Below are 20,913 nucleotides of genomic sequence, written 5' to 3'. Positions count from 1 at the left end.
GCTGGTGTCATTCTCCTCTTGGTTTTCTCCCTGAGTCTGCCCAGGGCTCAAGGAGGAACCAAGGCCGGGTGTGGCCTTGTCCATTTTCCTCATGCAGAAAGGTGAAGAAGTGTTTCACCAGTGAATGGATGCAACAATCCTTTTGATAATAACACTTGGTTAAGGAGCAGATACATGGAACATTGTTTTGGGAAGGTCATCTAGAGGGCAGCTTTGGCTCAGGTCCTGTTGTTGAGGCTTCAGTCAGGGTCTGTTTTTCAGGCCTTAGTCCTTCAGTATTTTGTGGTGCAAATCACACCTGTGCAGAGCTGGAAACAAACAAGTCTGTCTTTAGCACATTTGAGACAGGGAACAGGATCAGCCCTGCAAGGCCAGGCTGGGGCCCAGAGCAGAAGGCCAGTACCCTGCTTTTGCCCACAGGCAGCCCTGCAGAGCAAGCAGCCCCTCCTGCCCAGGGGCTGAGGTGCCCGAAGCTGCCTCCCCGCTGTGCAGCTCTGCAGAGCCCGCGGGGCGCAGGGTCCTGGGCAGCCAGGGCAGCCCGGCTGCCTTGGGGCACAAGGAGTGGCCCAGAGAGAAGCTGCTGCCCTTGGCTTTGGAACTGTTCCTCAGAGTCTTGTCATTACTCCACAGTGTCTGATGTGTTTTCCTTTCCTCTCCCAAGTTTAACACAGGTTTTTGAGGAAATTGACTGATGTAGCTTCTGGTGGTGATGGTGGTGCTTTTGTCTGCAGGTGAGGGCAGGTGATTTGGACCAAGGACGGAGTGCATTGTTAACACCCCAGGTTTGCCAAGTCAAGAAAACCATTCACAATTGGGCTACCAGTGCTGAGCAGTTTTCCTAGGTTTTGGAAAACTGCCACCTGAAGAAACCCAACAGATTTTCCTCTAGGAGGACACCAGCAGTAGCATCATGCCAATGTTTTCCACCCCTTTTCTGTGTCTTTTAAGAGTTCCACAGTGCCCAGCAGGAATGAAATAACCTGTGATAATGTGATTTGAGAGCTCTGTGTTGTTCATTGCCACATGAGTGCTCATGACAAGCTGGACACCCCACTCGTGGCTCTGTTGAGTTAAATTCATCCCAATTCTGTGCAAACAGCAGCCCCGAGATGCTGAGAAGAGCAAGCACAGTGGGTGGGTGTGCATGCACGCACCCGGGGGCTTAGTGCTGTGTGTGCAGATGGTTTTGCACTGTTGTAAATCATCACACTCTCAAGCTGAAAGACTATTTCAAATATCTATGTTAAATGAAAATATATATTAAAAAAATTGTCCAAAAATACATGTGCATTAAATTTCATGCATATTATATAGTATATATTTTGACTAATATAACATAACATAACATACCATAACATAACATAATTAATAATATATAATAATATAATATAATAACATATTATAAATATTATAATATATTGAATATATGAGATCATTTTTGAAGCCATTGCTTGTGGGGTATATTAGACGATCTCCTAGTGTTTCTACATTTTTGCTTTCTGCTACTGCTGATCCTAGCAGCAACTCCCTGTCAGTTCTTCCAGGTCACTTCACACAAAGGGATTCCATCATTTCAGTGCCTGTGAGAGCTTGGCACTGAAATGCCAAGTTGATTCCCAGCTCTCCAACCTCCTTCTGGATTTTGGGGCATCTCAGCACTTGTGTCCATGGCCCTTCCTTCATCCCCAGCCTGCAGCAGTCACAGTCGCTGCTCATTTGCCAAAGTGCTGCCAAAGGCAGCAGGGCTGGCTCAGGATCCCTGCTGGCTTCTGGTCTCTGGGATGAGCTTCAGGGGGACACTTGGAGCACTTTCCTAAAGAGCTGCCCGTGGGATGAGGGATTTGTCCTCCCCGGGTGGCTCCTGCTTGGATTCTGTGCTCATGGAGCCCCGGAGTTTTCTCAGCAGCCTCTGCAGCGAGTTCTGAGCCAACGCGGGGCTCTGCTGCCAGCCCAAATCTGCGCTTCCCCTGCCCAGCCTGAGTGCAGGTGGGGCATGTGCTGGGCTTGGCCGGAGATTGGCGTGGCCAAAATCCTCCAGCATTTACATCTGCCCATGGCTCTGGGTAGCACAAATCTACACTTCCGTTGAAACACTGCATTTATTGTAGATAGTTACACCCACACTACTAATGTACAAATACACAAACATTAACTTATGTTTAAAAATGAAATTTATTTTAAATTGCAACAGCTACTCTACCAATATAGAAACACAAAAATATCAATTTATGATTAAAATCTAATTTTTTCTGAGAATTGTGCTATGTAAATATATACAAATATCAACTTCAGTGAAAAAAAAATTACTTTATTGCAGCCCTCTGCAACAACTCACTGTACACAAATATTGAAGTTACTGAAGTTTAACAATTAAATTTATTACATATTACTACAGCCATACAGCCCATATACAAATACAGAAACATCAATATCCCTCTCTAAAGAATCTCAGATCCAGAATTAAATAAATAGAATTTTAGATCTATACAACTCCATACATAATAAATAGAAGTAAATACCTATATAGGCATAACAATATAGAGATGTAAACATGCATTACATATTTCATGACATATAACATGACAATATAACACAAATATAACAAACCTGTCTATAAATACACAAATATCAATGGACCAAAAAAAAAATCCATACAACCCCAGCAATAGAAATGCACAGCTACAGAGCTGTACAAGTATGTAAACAGATGAATATACACGCATCAATATAACAATATACACACATAATATCCCTATACAAATATCAGTCAGTGTATGTAAATATCCCTATACTTGTAACTATCCAAATCCAACTACACATCCATAAACAGCGCTAGATCAGGAGGGATTGCAGCCGCCGATGTTCCCAGGCTCTCGCTCGGTCTCCTCCTCCCGAGCAGAGCAGCTCTCCTGGGCAGGGACAGCAGATGGGACATCTGGCAAGCACAGGGAACACTGAGTGAGGGTGGGGACGTTTCCCTTGGCAGCAGCTGCGCTTCCATCAGGGCAGAGGAAATGTCAGAGCCTCCCCAGGAGGGTCAGAAGGAAAAGCAGCCGAGCGGGCCAGGCTGTGGGGAGCTGTTCACTTCTTTCTGGCATCCCAGTTGCTCTGAGGGAACTCCCTCATGTCACGTTATTGAACCACCTCTGCACTTACCAAGACTGTGGCCCCCAAATCAATCAGCATTTATGTCTCCAGCTGCTTGCACCAATGACAGGGAATGTCCTCTAACAGTGCTGGGGCACAAAGTTACCTTGCATAGGTCATCTGACAGGGCCTTGCTCTTTCTGTGCTTCCTGTGTTTCTCCTTACCTTCCACTTGGAATTTTTACAGCATTTCTTTTTCTTTCCCCTTGATCAGTGCTAAAATGGGTGTTTCTCTTCCAAGTTTCAGTTTGTTCAGTGATTCTGTCATGCCTTTCCTCAGAAGCTTTTATCATGGAATTGAGTGTTAATTTCAGCAATTTTGTTGATTTTCTGTGCGATTTGTGCACGTGTTCTGTTCATTGGGCACCATTTAGGAAGGTGCAAAAGAGAAAATGGATGCTCTGTATGTCAGTTCACTAGTGGAATATTCATGGATAGAGAGAGTGATTAGCTGAATTTTACATCTACTCCTAACCTGAAAGTGCAACAGGTAATTTGGGGAGAAATTAAAGCCTGATTTCTCCTTCTACCAGCCTGTATTCAAATGTAAAATAAATAGAGCGGGGTGAGAATGTCAGTGTTCAGTTCCTGAAGTGCCTTATTAAGGCGTTCTTAAAGTAATGGAGATAAAATCTGGGTGGGCATTCCTAATTTCCAGACACTCATTGTCAATTTCATTGACTCTGAAAACAGCAGAGATGTGCACATCATACCTGATCAATCCATTTGGGGATGTTTTAGGTTCAGATTCTCTGAGGCTTTAGATTTTTAGGTCTCTAGACAATGCTTCCAGGAATCTAAACAGCTTTCAGAAATTAAACTTTTCTCCTTTTTTCCTCAGTCTTTGCACTCATGTGCACCAGAGACCTTCAGTGAATGGATTCCACTCTAATCCATCTCCAAGCTGAATCTCCCAGCTGTGTTCACACTGGTGGTTTGTGTGTCTCTTCTGCACAGTGCAATTTTCAAATCTTCGTTCCTTATTTTCTCTGCCCTTCCTTTTCTGTTTTAGCTTGCAAATGCATGCAGATGTATCAGAAATGATACACCTAATTTCTGACGCATCCGTTCCTGTCTAGCAATTACATTTTATCCTGTTCTGATGTCATGCTAGCCTTCTATGTTTTATTCTAAGTGGACTCCTGTTTTCTTGCATGTGGAAGTTTTACAATGCAATGCTCTCATTCACCTGCTTTAATGAAACCCTTCATTAACATTAGCACAAGTAACTCTGTGATTCCCTTCTGCTTTGTAGAAGATTTGGGAAACTCAAGTCCTGCTCAGCTACAGAAAAACATACATGGTGCTTGGTAATTCCCCTAAGAGCTTAAGGTAATGGTAAACAACTGCAGCTTATTCATTTCACAGAAATTGGGAGAAAAGACATTGCAAATATTGAGGAATGTAGTGCAATAATGACGGGCATCCCTCAGTTATCCAGATAGACTGATGTCACTGGCAAAATTCCCTCTTTTCCAAAGGCTTTCATTTGCTTTGGCTGTACTTCGTATGGCTGCAGGTCCCATTTCCCTTGATTTAAGGAAGTATCTTGGCAGGTATTCTTGGTGATATATCTTGCTAATTCTGCCCTTGGAGGAATTACTCAGTTCTGCAGTCCTTATTACACGCCCTTTTGTAAAAGACTTTTATGCTATTTTTCCTTTCTCTGTGTTTTCACACTTGTTCAACAAGGTTTTCTTTCTAAGAATATTAATCACAATATCCCAAGGGATTAAAAAACGCTTAGGTATTTTTTCCCTAAGTATTTACTAAAGAAAAATAATAATTAAATAAAAACCTGTATGCATGCTGGATGTAAAATACAAAGAGAAATAAACTTGAGAGTTCTCCCAAAAACCTTAAGAAAAAACCCCATGTATTCTATAAAACCCAGAGTATTCATCTACAAAATGGGCTTGTTCTAGAAGAGAAAATTTGTGCAACAGTTCTTCACAGAATTCTATGCTTTCGAGCTTTTTGCCCTTCAGGGGCAGTGCCATTCTCTGAACTGTAATGCTCTGAGCATGTTCTGCTTACCATGGCAGCTTTCTGCTCTGCTCTGCCCTGGTACAGATCATCCTCCCAGCAAAGGGGGAGTGCAGCCACCACAACTCGCAGCACCTTCCCACACAGCAAGAACCTGAAGGACAGAGATGGATTTCACCGGCTGCTGCGGGTTCTAATAGTGCCAACTCTCACCTGCCGAAAGCCTGAATTTCTGTGTTGCAGTGAGTTAGTTCATTGAGCCAAATGTTCTGTTATATAGCGGTATGTTCAAGTGTTCCCCGAGTTATTACAGTTAGTCTCTCCCCTATGTTATGCCCTCCTACCCCAGTGTCTCTCAAGGAATCCCCTCCCTCCTCACCAGATTTTTCCCTGTCTGTCAATACAACCCGGCCCCTTTGCCCCATCCCTCAGCCCAAACCCTACCCTTTGTTCCACAAAGTTCCCTGTCCCTCACCCCAAGATCCAATCCCTATCCCAACGCTCTCTCCTCCCCTTGTTCTGATTTGTTGTAGCCCTCAAAACCACACCCCAAGAGTCGCTTATTGGTTACTATATGGTGTCCACCCCGTGTTTTGAACGATTTTAAAAACCCATGCACAGGGGTGCTGGGGGTTCTTTCAACATCTGTTCCCTTTGGGAATTCTCACCTACAGAGCCTTCCCCCCGCCTCTCCTGATGAATTTGCTGTACTTTACACCGCAGAAGAGCGTCCTCTGCTTCCTTCACTCGGCCCTCCAGGGGTCTCTACTGCTGGCATTTGGCCTAGAGGTTCTGGCTCAGGCAAAACCCTAACCTAGCCAGTTCCCCACTCTTGCCATTGTCCCTGGAGCATCACAGAGCTAGCCAGGGCTGCGGAGGGCAGTGACAGTGACCCATGCCCTGGCATGTCACAGCCCCCAGAGCCACACGTGCCAGGCCACAAGCCCCAGCCCTGGTGCCCACTGCGGCCTCAGGGGCTCCTGGGCATCCTCACCCTGAGTGCAAAGGCAGCCTCAGGAGCCCCCCAGGGCGCTCTGGATCCAGGCTGCAGACACCCTAAAGCCAGCACTGAAAGGGACACGGATGGGGACTGCAGCTGGATCTTGCAGTGCTCACCACTCCTGACTACTCTCTAAGTGAACCCAAACCTCATTTGCAGGACCTTGAGCACATTTACCCTGCTCGCCCCTCCTGGAACGTGGTGTTCTCACATCCTACACCAGCCCTTTGCAGGGAGTGACCAGCTCCCAGCTGCTCTGCTACCCTGGCCTTACTTTCTCTTTGCCAGCAATGAACTTAACGGATACACTCCTGAGAAACCTAGCACAACATTTGCCTCTCAGGAGCTCTGTGGCAAAAAAACTCCACTAATCCCTAGTTTTTGCACAGAGAAGGAGGTCCTGACATAAGGCACAGGCACAGGCAGGGCTCTGGCATATGAATTCTCGAGTCGCAGGATTCCACCCATTGTTGTTCCTTAGCTGCTTTGCTGATATTTTAGAGCCAAGTTCTGGACAGGGGCTCCTGCTGACAGGGTAGGAAAATTTGGAGAAAAAAAGGTGCAGGAGACAACCAAAAAAAACCAAGGGGGGAAACCCTTAGAAATACAGAGCACAACAGAAGTCCTTGGAGATGGTTCAACAGAAAATGCCACCAGCAGTGAGCAGAGCCCAAGGTTGCTCACTGCCACCCCAGGGGCTCCTCAGTCCCCTGCTGGTTTGTGTCTGATGCAGCCCTGCCTGGAAAGGGCTCCAGGCTCTGGTGTTCCCAGCTTGCTCCAGGCTACATTCTTAGCAGCACTGAAAGAAGAGGTGAAACAAAGCGCCATTTTCTGTGCTGCCTGCAAACTCTTCTCCTTCAGTGCCATTGCCAGAGATCATCCCTCTGTCAGCTTGGCACTGTGTCTGCTGCATCCTCGTCCCTGTCCCTTGCATCAGCTCCTGCACATCGGCACTTGTTGTCTAACATCATGAACAGAGAGAGCTGTGTCAGAAGAGCAAGGAGTGCATTTTCTTGGCCTTTCTAACAGACCCAAGAAGAATGAGTCCAAATAACTTTGATGTTTGTTCCTGCCCTCCTTTTTGCTAAGTCTTTTCTGCTTTAATGCAAAAGCCTCTTCGTACATGGATGGAGTGATCTGGAATTGGCAGTTGCTTCAGGCTGTCAGGCACCATGGCAGTTTTCTCTTGTCTCTGATGAGGATTTGGTGAATTTTCCATCGGTCACTTGGTGGTGTCACCATGGGCTGAGCTCAGCGGGCCAGCTCTCAGCTGTGAGGACGCCGGCAGCCTGTGCCCTGCGGCCGGGGCCGTGGCGGGGGGTTTGCGGGCAGGGCTTTTCCGAGCCAGCCGCAGTGTGCTGCCTCCCGTGTGGGCCGGCTGTGGCAGAGGCAGGCGGGAGCGCGGCGGGGCCGGCAGCGGCGGGCAGAGGCCGCAGAGAGCAGCGGCCCGGCCGGGCCCGCTGCGGAGTGGCAGGGAGCTGCCGGGCAGCCCTCGGCCGTGTCAGTGCGCACAGGGCAGGAGCAGAGGCCGCAGCAGAGGCAGGAGCCGCGGCAGGAGCCGGCTATAGCGGCAGCTTGCCGTGCCCAGGGCCGCAGCCGCAGCTGTCCCCTGCCGGCCACAGCAGCAGCCGCTGGCCTCCGAGGCTCCGGCGCTACCCGAAGACGAGGGGCCCGGCCCCAGCACGCCCTGGAGCCCCGCAGCGAGAGCAGCCGCCGGCGCCGCAAAGGGCAGCGCAGAGGGCGCAGGGTGAGGAGGAGGAGATGAGGCTCGCTCTGGGCCACGCTGGGGCAGTTCTGCCCTGTCAGCCTTCGCCTTGAGCCCTTTGCTTCTTTGTCATGAGCCCTGATCCCCGTCCTTGGCCAAGGGCACAAGCAGCCCTTTCCCGGGCTGCAGGAAAAGCTGCGTCAGTCACAGAATCACGGAATCACTGGCTTAGAAGACAGACACTTTAAAAATTATCGAGTCCAAACTATGGCCTAATACCTCAACTGAAGCACGGCACCGAGTGCCCCATCCAGTCTTCTTTTAAAGGCTTGCATGGATGGTGAGTCCACCAGCTCTCTGCAGGGGTGTGTCCCAGGAAGAACCAAGATAACACTGGGGCCTTCTATCCCCTGGAGCTTGGAGCTCTGGAAATTTGTCTTACTGCTTAGGCAAAGGCCATGGAAAAGGACTGGGAAAAGTAGTCACAAATCGAGTAGCCTACAGAGCTCTAAATTGATGTGCAAGGAATACAGAAAAGACAGAAAAGAAAAAAGGCAAAACCCAAATGGCATCAGCAAAGTCTTGGGCATGAACACATAGCTGCAAAGGGTCTTCTCAGCCCTATTTCTTTGTATTTCTGGGAACCAGATGAATCCTGCTTGAGCCTCTGGGGAGATGGGTTTGGGAGGTAAAAGTTCATGTCTTTTTTCTCCTTGGGGCAGCTCCTGTTGCTAGCATCAGCTGAGCCTCTCTCCAGCCTGATGCCTATTCTGATTGTTGCAGCAAAACAACTGATGGCAGACAGAAGACACTGATGCTTCCAGAGCCATGACTTTTTCCAGTGCCAGCTGGGAGTGGCAGACAGAAGAAAAACTCCTGAAAGCACAACTCCATTGGAAGATTGCCTTCCTTTTCATTGCGTAAAGAAGCTCTAGATCCACTTGTGAATTGTCAGTTGTTCATTAAGGATGGGAGGTTCTCTTTCATGATTTTTTTCATGTGCTTTGGAAGTGGATGAGGCTCTTGTTCATTCACAAACTCCAGACCAAAATGCCTTTGGAAGATGGCCCATGTGGCAGTTTTTGCCCAGCCATGGTACTTGTGGATATAAGAAAGCAAGGGCAATGGTATTTGCAGCCAAAACCCAGCAAAGCTTGGCTCAGCCAAAACATCCTGGGGAGATAGAGGCCTCCAGCTGTTCCTAGAAATCAGCAGAGTTCCAGCCAAATGGTTGTGTAGCACTAAGTGCAATCTCTTTCCCTGGATCAGATCTTTGCTCAGCTGAAGAAGCAGAAAGATCAGCAAGGAGCTCCCAAAGGCCCATCACATCATTTTGATTTTGCTCATCTTGTGTAAGTTTGCAACTAAACATGTGCTTGCAGTTGAGCTAATGAGAGAAAAAAAAAGTAAATAGAGGCTTTATGGTAGGGACATGATATTCCACAAGAGGAATCACTGGTGTGCATTTCATTGGACCTCTCTAAATCCTATAAAAGTATTGTAGCCCTGATTTAAAATAGGCCGATATGAACCAACTTGGAGAGACAGAGACTAAAATGGCTTATGGGGTTTTTTTTAAGAGTGAGAAAAACTACCCGAAAGGTGTTGTTTTGTGACATTTTAAAATATACTACCTCAAAATTAAATCAAGAGTTTAAAACTGAGTGTTTAGGTATATGAATAATTAAAACCACAAAAATGTGCAGATATGAATGCATGTTTTCATAAAAATCATGAAATTATAGACAAAAAATCACATGCCCTGAACTACAATACAAAGGCAGGTAGAACTGTACTTGAATGATCTCTTTTTAGATTGCTGGAGTTTTTTCCTTGTGAAGAGGAGCTAGGGTATTGCTGAAGAAAAGTGGCACCAGCAGGACGGGGCAGCGTGCCGTGCTCCGTGCAGAGGCTGCCAGGGGCTGCCCGAAGAACGCCCTGCTGCAGCCAGAGCCCTCCTGGCCTGGGGCCCGGGAGCAAAGGGCCAGGGCAGGCACCTCCTCCTCGTCCTGACCCTGCCACCGCTCCCTGCTGCTGCTGCTGCTGAGGGAAAGAGAAGACTCTCCTAAGGCCCCATGAATGAATGCTTACACAGCCCTGGGGATGCCAGTGAAGGAAACCATGTGTCACATAATGCATGTGTGACCAGTGTCTCCAAACACCACCTAAACATGGAATTGTTGCACCTCTCTAGGACAGGCAGAAATTTAAAGAATTAACTGGGGACTTCAGGGCAGAAGATGCTGGAGGAGGGAAGCAACTCTGAGGGGAAAAAAAACCCACCATATCTGGAGGGGAAAACATCTATGCCTGCTCAGAATTGGTCGAGGGAACATGTCTTCAATCCTCTACAGAAAGGGATGCTTTAGGTGAGCTTTGCACCTCCAACTGCCTTGGACCAGAGCCAGGAAGATTCAATTATGTAAATGATAGATAGATAGATAGATAGATAGATAGATAGATAGATAGATAGATAGATAGATAGATAGATAGATAGATGGATAGATAGATTTCGTTACTGAAATCTCTCTTTACTGTCCTCTCTGTTGCTACAGATATCAGAACTTGGTAGCCAGTGCCACACTCAACTACAATCCTGAGATTGCTCTCCTGTTGCTTCAAAAAAGCACACTCTTGGCGAATGTGGAGCATGTAGGTCCTTACAGAAAGGGATCAGACCCAGAGCATTGCACTGGGAACTGCACTCTTTGTGCATCTGTGCTCGGGCAAGTTCTTCTCTTGGACTCGACCACACAGGTGGAGCTAAACTGGCTGGAATCAGAAATGCAGCCCAGCCCCTCCCAGCTCCTGTGACCTCTGAGGAGCAGCTGGAATGCAAGGGCATTGACCTCCTGCTGAATTCCCAAACACAACACACACTGATTCCCTGGGCTGCAAAAAGGCATGAGCACTACTAAGCTCAAAGTGATCTGTAAGGCCATACTGGCTGGCCTGGAACCACAACAGTTCCTTCTGCACCAAGGTCCCTGCACAGAATGATGTGTTCTCACGCAAAACTACTGCATTCTCCAGAAGTGATACCTTGGAAATTAAAATTCTAGCAGACCCAGTCCCAGTGCTATAAAAGGGCAGAAAATAATGATGAAAAGAACTTCAGCTGGGAGAAGAAGAAAATGAACAGCCTCTTCCTCCAAGCAAACAAACAAACAAACAAACAAACAAAAATATATATACCCAAGAAAAAAAAAGGGGGAAAAGTCATTTCCAAAAGTGGCTCAAATATTTGGACGCACTGAGGAGATGCTGAAGGCTCCCTCACGAGGCTCCTGCTCCTGTTGTCCAAGCTAAAGCTTTGTCATCCTCACAAAACAAGTCCCCTTCTCAAACTTCTCAACATCCCTAGGATACTTTAACCCCCTATCCCACCGCCTAAGTATAACCAACTTCCTCAAAGGAGGACAGAACATCACATCCCACCTAATTGACCTCTCCTGATACAAAATAGTAGGTCCAGAGGGGCTAGCCAGCCTACAACTTACAGCAACCAAAACTGCCACCACCCTCCACTCAGGCCTAATCAAAGCTTACTTAGGATCATTCACCTTATCCATTCTCATCATCCTCGTAGCCACATACAGAAATAACCAATGGCCCTCAACCTTCGTAAAAACCACCAAATCCTCAAAATCATCAATAATGCCCTAATCGACCTCCCAGCGCCATCAAACATCTCAACATGATCAAACTTCGGGTCTCTAGTAGGCGTTTGCTTAATTACGCAAATCAACGTCCTCATCCTAACCTGAGTAGGCAGCCAGCCAGTAGGACACCCCTTCATCATCATTGGCCAACTAGCCTCATTCACATACTTCACAATCATTCTAATTCTATTCCCTCTGATTGAGGCAATTGTCAGTGGGCTGTTGCACAATCACAGGAGCCTTGCTTTTTCCACTGTGTGAGCACAGCCTGCAAACTTGCAGGGCAGTGTTAAAATGATTGAGTGAATTGCTCCTTTGCTTTTCGCTGCCTATGGCATTACTTATGGTGCCTATTTTATGACACATTTCACAAGTAGATGTTTCCTCTCTACTTAGGTTAGGGTGTATCCTTACCTGGTTTTTGTATGTCTTCCTGCTCTTTCTTAGTGACTGAGTTTCTGATTTTGAAACAGAAAGAGCATTAGGATGCCACTGCTTTGGTAAAGCTCCTGTCAAGGCGTTCAGCTAAAAAGGGGGTGTCTGTATCCACAGGGGCAGCTAGGTATACACATGCAAGTATCCGCGCTCCAGTGTAGGTGCCCTGGACACCCCAGTCAGGCAGATAGGAGTGGGCTCTGACACTCAGGGCTTCTGTGCACCAAAGCAACCTTCTGATGTCACTACGAGAAGGTGGCAACCTTTAAGTTTTTAAAGGTTTATTAAACCTTAAGAAAAGACTGTATAAGGAAAGATTGCAGCACTGGGAAGTCTCCATGATTAGCAGCCACATGCTCATCTACAAAAGGGATACTCTGCTTTTTTTACCCTTAGCCCCTCCCAATGTTTTGTCAGTCAATTCTTTCTCTGCCGTCCAGTGGTGGAGATTACTTTCTTGCATCTTGATTGGAGGTCAATTGTTGTTACACCCCGCCTGCTGGTCACAAGCCAGCCCTCCCCAAATGCCCTGACTACCAAGACTATTACAAGGGGGATAAGAAAGAGGACTATGGGAGGACGTATTACAATAACAGCACTTAACATTTGAACATAATATCTATCCACATAATATCTGTCTCTTAATTGTGAGAGCCAACTATTACATTACTCACCTATAATGCACAGAAGCAGGAGAGAAGGCACTGGCTTGGCATAACAGCTGAAATCATTGCTAACAAATCTCCCCACATATTTGCACCTTTATTGGACATGGCCAGGACTCCTGTGAATGTACATCTCTGCTTTTCTTCCCCTTTGGAAGCAGTCAAACTGGCAACTCGTGGGGAAACCAAGGGCTTTGTGGGGGCTGCATTGCTCTGCACACACCCAGGCCACCCGTGGAACAGAGCTTTGGTGCCTAAAAAGATCAACCAGAGGAAAACAGCTGGAGGAGGTTTCATTTGGACCTTTCTTAGCCGCTAACAGAAGTTGTCAAAATGAAAGTGACCAAGCAAGGCCTGATCCCTGCTGCCAGCTCAGGGTTAGAAAGGAGGCATTACTTGATTTCAGTGCTGGGTGCACAGGGAATCACTTCCTAAGCCCTGCACACCCAGCAATCTCACCTAGTAGTTTCTATCCATGGAACTAAGACATATTCAATACTTTGCTGAAACTTACTGGCTAAACATTACCTCCAATTTTTTGACATATTTCAATCACTTCTCAGAATTTATTGACATCAGAGTAGGAATGTCCTGTAGCTCCCTGCTGGTCATTGTCACACGTTCAGGTGACCCATGCACAAAATAACCCAGGACAAAACTGGGCTTGCAGAGCAAATTCATTCTATTAGTTGCAGTAGCATATAATACATACTGACCTCTGGATTCCCAAAAATCCACTGAACAGGAGAAGGAGTTGGAGCGTGGTGCTCGGCAGCAGGGGCAGGTAGGCAGTGCACTTCCAGGACATCCCCTGGATCAAAACGCTGTGCATCTCGTCCTTCTCAACACTTCAGCCCAGAACTAGGCCTTGTATCTCCTGCTTAGGAGTGGAATTTTACAGCAGGAGTTAGAGCAGCAGCTCACACATGCCTGGCGTGTGAGATGAGGCCATGATGGCTCAGGATGACTCCATGACTCCCTGCCACCAAGGGCTGTATTGTGCATTGTTCTCCTTTCAAAGCTTGACTGCGCTTGCTGTGTGCCAGAGAGCACAAATCAGGCTGGCCTGGTGGGCCTGAATATTTCTGCCAAACACTCTGCATCTCACACCTTTGCTCTGGCTCAGTGCAGAACTGCAGGATTGCAGGCGCTTCCTCCCAGAGCTGCGTGAGGCGCTCGCTCCTGCAGATGGGCCCTGCCAAGCTGTCCCTGCCTCACGCTGGCCTCACTTCCCTGGCACGAGTGCCGGGCCTGAAGGAGCTGCCCTGTGCTCCAGCCTGCCGAGCAGCCCGGCTCCCTGCCCCGGTGCCCAGAGTGCTGCACACACTGCTGGCCTTTGCCAGGAGTTGCAGGGCAGCCGGCAGAAGAGGAGGAATCCTCAGCCAGCCCAGCGGCCCGCGGCTGCCCTTGGCCTTTCTCTGCTCCTGGGCACACTCCAGACAGCCATGGCCTCCAGGCCGGGCTGTGCCCAGCACGGCTGCGCTTCCCCTCGGCAGCAGCCAGCTGCCACCTGGGCTCTGAGGGCGGAGGATTCGCCCGCTCCCAGGAAGAGGCACCCAGGTCTCGGCTGCTGCCTCTTGCAGCTCCAAGGGCCTCCTTCCAGCCTGCCTCTGCCGGGGCTCAGGCTGCTCCGGCCTCTGCCAGGGCTCTGCTGGGGCTCCAGCCTGGGCAAGGCCGGGCCCGCTCTCACCTCACAGGTGCTGACAGCTCTTCACCACAGGAGACCTTCCCGAGCACCCTCTCTGATCTTTCTGCTTTCTCACTTGAGCAAGGCTCTCCTCCAGCCAAAGAGATTATTGCATTTAGGGAGCCCCAATGCTCTCCAGTCACAGCTGAAGGCCTGCATCTGTATAAGATGTTTGGGCTGCCCCATTCTTCCTGTGCTTTTGCCTTTAAATGCCATTGCCCTTTCTGCCTAAAATAGAAGTACCAAAGATGGCCAAAAACAGACCAGTGGGCCATATTCCAAAGGCAGTGTGGTCTGGAGAGGATGAATGAAGAACATCCTTCCCCACTTTCACACCATGCCAAAGACACTGTTTCACTTTCCACCTTTAAGAAACAACAGACAATTCAGAAGGAATTCTCGAGTTTATTCGCAGAGTGAGAAGGAAGGGAATCTTCAAGGTGAGTTGTGGTTTCAGAAACTTTATTGATTTTCAATCCTACTCTGCAGTCCTATTAGACAATCCTACTCTAACCCTAACCCTTACCTTAACCCTAATCCTTATCCTTATCCTTATCCTTATCCTTATCCTTATCCTTATCCTTATCCTTATCCTTATCCTTATCCTTATCCTTATCCTTATCCTTATCCTTATCCTTAATCTAATCCTAATCCTAATCCTTATCCTAATCCTAATCCTAACCTACAATCCTACTCTAAACTGATTGAGGAATAAATGGTCCTGATGTGATTGTCACATTCTTGTCTCCTTCCTCTTCTTCACTGAAACAATCAGTGGCACCAGGCTGGACGCAGGCTCAGCAAATCTTACAAATGGATGCTGCCCAAAGGGAAAAAAAACAGATCAACAAAAAACAATGAACCATGACTTTCCAAGCTCAGTGCTTCACAGGGTTCCTCCTGCTCCTAGAAGGATGCAGGAAGAGGAACAATGGGACTGTCTACACCTCCATCTTTATGTGCAGACTTTGCCATCACAGGCAAACCTGGCCCAGAATCCCACTCATCCATTTATACAGGTGTCTTCATCTTGCTGAGATTTTAGCCCTGCCAGTGCTCTAGAAATGGCGCTTTCTGTCCTTGGAGTTTCTTCTTTTCAGGAAACTCCATTGGTTCCTCTCTTTGAAAGACAGGCAGTGTGCTGATTGCCACAGGGACAGAAAGCAGTGTCTGCCTTTCCATGCCCTGCCCCTCGTGTGCTGGATGGCACCTTCCTTCCCAGCAGGGCCAGCCCAGTGGCACTGGGCCCTGCAGTTCCCTCTCTGCCACACAACCTGGCAGCAACCCTGGCACAGTTCCTGTCTGCTTGAGCGTGCCAGGCAGCAGATGGGGCTGGGACAAGTCCCTCCCAGCTGTCCCTATTTTCATGGGAGAAACCTCTGAGGGTGGGCTGGGGGGCACAAACCAGGGCCCCTCAGAGGCTCACAGTGAGCCCCCACAGCCCCTCCTGCCCACAGCCAAATCTCTGACCCCTAGGCTGGGACTGGCTTCCTTGGGTTCCTCCACCACCATTTCATGTCTCTGTACCCTGCATTGCTCTACTTCAATTCTTTTGCCATTACATAAAACTGAACACCCCACCAAATTACAAAAGAGGGTGACAGAAACAGCCAGAGGACCTCTCTGACTCAGGAAATGCAGAGAGAGGTGGGGTTGCTCAGTTTTGTCAAGAACAGGCCCCAGGGAGACTTTATTGCCACTTTCCAAAACTTCAGAGTGGCTTTGAGGGAAGTGGAGGACATCTTTTTTAACAGAGCCAGTTACAATAGGATGTGGGTGAATATTTTTTAACACAAATAGGATCTAATCAGAACTTGTTTACTCGGAGCATGGTGTGACCCTGGCACAGCTTGCCCCAAGAGGTTGTAGGTGCCCCATCCCTGCAACCATTCCGGCTCCAGTGGGAAAGGGCTCTGAGAAACTTGATGTCTTTAAAGATGTCCCTGCTCATTGCAGGACACTTGCACCAGAGGACATTTGCAGGGCCCTGCCAGCCCAGCCCAGTCTAGGATTCCTCAGTTTTCATTTGAAGAGCACCAAGAGTGGAGGTGAGGAGGAAGGGGGCTCATCTGCTGCCTTGGGCGTGAGTGGAGGAGGAGCCCATCCCTCAGAGCCTGTTTCACCTGCAGCCCCTTCACATGTTACCTGCAGGAGCTCCTTGGCAGACCAGCGCCGCGCCTCGTCTCTCTGCAGGCAGCAGCTCAGGAAGTCACGCAGGCAAGATGAAAATAGGTTGGGCTGCTGCAGCTTTTGTCTTCCTCCTGTGGCTATCAGGAGTTGGGGCTGGGGAAAAAGGAGACACCAGGCTCCACCTGCTTCTTTCCCATCTGTCACTGCTCTCCCAGATCCCACTGATTAAGCTCCACTCTGCAGTGGCAGTTTCTGCCCTTGCAGAGACCCAGAGATGACTTTCCTTTACCAAGCGAAAAACCCAAACCCTGATGCAGCCACAGCCTCTCCAACATCTCACAGATCTTGCCTTGGCAGCTGATTTCATTGCCTGACCTAATTAGTGGGAACTACATCAGCACAAGCACATTTCCTTCCCTGACGATTCATACCAGCTTGAGAGGCTTTTTGGAAGAAGGACTTTGCTATACTAACTCTACTGTATCCAAGGGTCAGTACATGGAAAGTATTTCTGCAGTGCTTCTTGGTCCCTTAAGCAACGCTGCCACAAAACAAACCTAATCAAGCTTTTTGCTTTGTTCTTGAAAACAATGGGAATTGGAGGGAAAGAAAGGAAATCCACCAGGTATTCCTCAGGTAAGGAAACAAATCTTTGGAATCTCATCTTCAACACAGACACATTATGATCCATGCACAAATATACTGGGATGAAAACGCCTGCTTGGACACACAGGAGCCACTTGCAGCTCTGTTTCTCAGCAGTCTGAAAATTTCTGCTTTCCTTACATGGAAAAGAAAAACCTTTCATGGTCAAATCAGAAGGAGAGGTTCCATCCCTACGGTCACCCTCTACTCATTTGGCTACTCAAGTCAATGCATGAATGGTAGGACCATCCCAGAAAGTGCCAGGAAACAAATGGGAGGTTTTGGCAGGCTCTCCACATCACCAGGCTCTGGCTTGGTGACGTGCAGAATGTGGCTTGGGCTGGGAGAGAAACACGGTCACTGAGTGTTTCAGCAGCACTGCACAAGAAGCAGAAGAGACTCTGTGGCCTTTACACCCTCATGCCCGGGTTTCAGGCACGTTTCCCAGTGAGAAGAAACTGCACAGGGGGTTAAGTTCCTCTCTAAAAACCAGTGCCTTAGCAACTTTCATGTGTTTGGCCTTCTTTTCTTCATTTCTGGAAATGTAACACCAGTTCTGAGAGGCTTGCCTTGTAGTTTTAGGGGCATCTTCACAGACAGACAAGTGGGAACAACTTGAAACCCAAAGCAAATGTTGCCTGAGAAGAGCTGGGGAGTGTTTGCCTGTGGTGAGGCTTGAGCTGTCTGGCAATCCCCTTCCATGATGTGCAGAAACATCCAGCTGCTCCCCAGAACTCAGTCCCTCTGGGCACGCAGGCCTCTGGAAACACCTGAGGATTCCAGCCTTTCTCCTGCTCAAGAGCATCTAACCTAAGCTGAGCTCCAGTTTCTTCAGCAAGGCCAAGGATGCTCACTTCCATGCAGCTGACAGTGTCCATGGAGCTCAGCAGGTCTTTCTGATACTCCTCAGGCCAAGGAATTATAGTGTAGATTGGCAAGACATCAGCTGATCATTATCCAGTGTGGTTCATGTGGAACCAAGCTCTAACACGCTGACAAGTCAGAGGGAGAGAGCTCATTCTGCTTTTGCAAGATGGTATTTAGAAACATAAGACACCAACGTGGAACTATTCAAACCTCAACTTGCAGAATCCATCTCAAATAGACAAAAAGAACAATGGCAAGAGGCCTTGGAGTCTCCATAAAAATGCCCACCACTGTCATGATAACTCTGTGCTCATGGCACTGAAATAGATGGTGACCAAAGAGACTTTGCTATTATCCTCTTCAACCCAAAGGAGAATTTCAAAGCCAGAAATGGCAATGCACTCCCCTTGTGTACAAATAATTTATGCGGCTTTCTGTCCTTTTCCCACATCACCAGAGGTGAGAAAGAGGGTTTTATCCTGACTCTCAGCTGAGCTCAGCCACTGGCCATGGTGGGGAGCTGGAGCCCTCCCTGTCATTATAACACTGCAGGCCAGGGATGGCCCTGCTCCTGAGGTAAAGAAACACAGCACTGGTGTCAACTGCCCACGCTGGATCCCAGCCCAGGCACCTGCCTGCAAGCTCATCAACTTGTTAAAGTACCAAGAAATAGCCAAGGGTTTGGCAAACAATTCTAACTGCAGTCGGAGAAAAACACATCCAAAACTTATCCAGGCCACCCACACACGTGACTGAACAATGTACAGATGACTTGAAAGCCTGAAAGTTTCAACAAACACAGGATTTGGAAAAGATGCTACAGAATGGAAGAGAAGAGCTGCATTTAAAAAATGAAAAAGCAAGCAGAACTGCTTGGGCATTGCTTTGGTAGTAGGTTTTTTTCTCTTTTCCTTTTTTGTTTACTTTTCTTTTTCCTTTTTTCCTATGTTTTCTATAAAATTGAAACTGGGAAGGTCTAATCTCTGTTTCTCAGGATATTTATTACATGTCTACCCTGTACACTGAAAAATTCTTGTCCTTCAGAAACAGAGTTCCAGCATTGTTCAAAAAACATGTGAGAAATGTCAGGCACGGCTGGAGGGCAAAATGGCAGGTTTCTGAACTGGTTAGGTTTCTGAACTGCCACTTCCCTTTCTGATACAACCAAAGCTACAGCAGATGCTGATGTGCTGCAGGGGCATTTTTAGAAGGGGACCTCGGTGGAAGTGGTGCCAGCAGATGGCAATGGGATTTTGTCCAATGGCACACAGAACATGGGACAGGTGAGAAAGACAGTGGGATCAGTGAGTATTTGCACCTTACCAAGACAGGAGTTGCATTCCAGGAAGGAACTTCTTGTTCCACCATTTCGATGCCCACAATTCCCAAAGACCATATGTCCACTTTGGGGCCACATGGTTGACCTGTCACCACTTCAGGCGCCAGCCACCCAGCAGCGCCGGCCACGGAGCTCCGTCTGCCCTGCTCAGGGCTGAGCTGAGCAAAGAGGCCAAAGTCAGCTGTGGAGAAAAAAACAAACCGTGAAAACCAGCTCCAATTAGGAAACCAAGCAAAAGAATTCCCCACTCTCAGGCTAAGAATGTGCTGTTGAATCTCCTGGAGAACTGTCCACACTCGATTTCCTTGGGGCTTTAGCCAAGGGAGTATGGAATTGGCCACTTCGAAAAAAACCCAGGTTTCTTAATGCTGCTCACAGCAGTGGACTTTAGTCCCCTGAAGCTTTAGATTGTAGATCCCTCTGTCTAGAAGGGACACACACAGAGCAAGGCCACTCTTGACTGCTTGTGGTTCCTTATACCTCTGTGCACGTTGCAACTGTGCCCTCAGCTCGCAGCAGGGGTCCCTGCACTGCCACCAGCACCATTTTTGGGGAGATGGCAGTCACTCCAAGCAGCCCCACACCCACATCCCTGGAACGCTGCACCTGACCAAGAATATACTGACCCAGCTTGACAGAACCGTCAGTTCTGAGAAGGATGTTGCTGCTCTTCACATCTTGGTGGATGACATGGTTTGAATGAAGAAAATCCAATCCTTGCAGGCACTGAGCAAGAAAACAGAAACAGGAGGGCAAAAATGAGTGATGTGATTTCATCACAAAAGAAAGGAAACAAAGAATCGAAAAGATTCCCTCTCCAGGGGAATGGGGAGTAAGGGCAGAACAGTAATGGCCACTGAGAGGAAGAGCGTGCTGCTCCAACACTTGCAGAGCAGGACCTTTCTGAGGAAAGGCACATCAGCTTTTGAAAGAGCAACAGCACCTGCTGTTGTAGGCTGTCCCCTGCAAACCAGCCAGGACGACTCCTGCTGCAGTGGACGTGCTTTTTCCATGCAGAGGACAAAGGAGGGGTTTGGAAAGGAAAAGTCCTTCCCTTTGGTGTTTAGTGGATCACTTTTGGGTGGGAGGCTGCATGGAAAAGATTTTCTTGCTGGCCTCAGCACAGGCTTGGAAGTATCACACCAGTCACTTTCGGAAGCAAAGAGCATTTTGGCTGCACTTCTATCCTTTTCAGCTGAGGACTCTGAGAAATGAGTATTTTTTCTTTTCTGTCATTTCAAATCCTGCCACCAGCACCTTTCCTTTTACAGGCAAGGAATGCAGTGAAGACAGACTCCAGGCAAACATTTAGAGAGGCAAGGTGGAGAACAGCAAATACAAGAGACAGAGTGAGAATACAACAGCAGGAGATAAGAGTACTGGCACTGAGTACAGTGAGTGCAGGGGCACTGGCAGGCCTTTCCCTTGAGATGTTTTTACTTGCCCATAGAATAGCAGCAACACAGAAACAAAGCTTGGCACAGGAAATCACTCCAGCTCTGAGCCCCTGTTTCCCAGACAATGCTGCCCAAGCCCTTGGAAACACAGCTGGGATTGCTGACCTCCCGACTGATGGCTGCCATCTCATCTTCCGACAGGTAGATCTGGCTGATGACATTGCTCAGAGTGCCTCCATCCATGTACT

The sequence above is a fragment of the Melospiza melodia genome, unplaced genomic scaffold (assembly GCF_035770615.1).
Source record: "Melospiza melodia melodia isolate bMelMel2 unplaced genomic scaffold, bMelMel2.pri scaffold_28, whole genome shotgun sequence".
NCBI classification, from domain to species: domain Eukaryota; kingdom Metazoa; phylum Chordata; class Aves; order Passeriformes; family Passerellidae; genus Melospiza; species Melospiza melodia.
The sequence above is the reverse complement of the archived record's forward strand: the minus strand, read 5'-3'. Positions refer to the sequence as shown.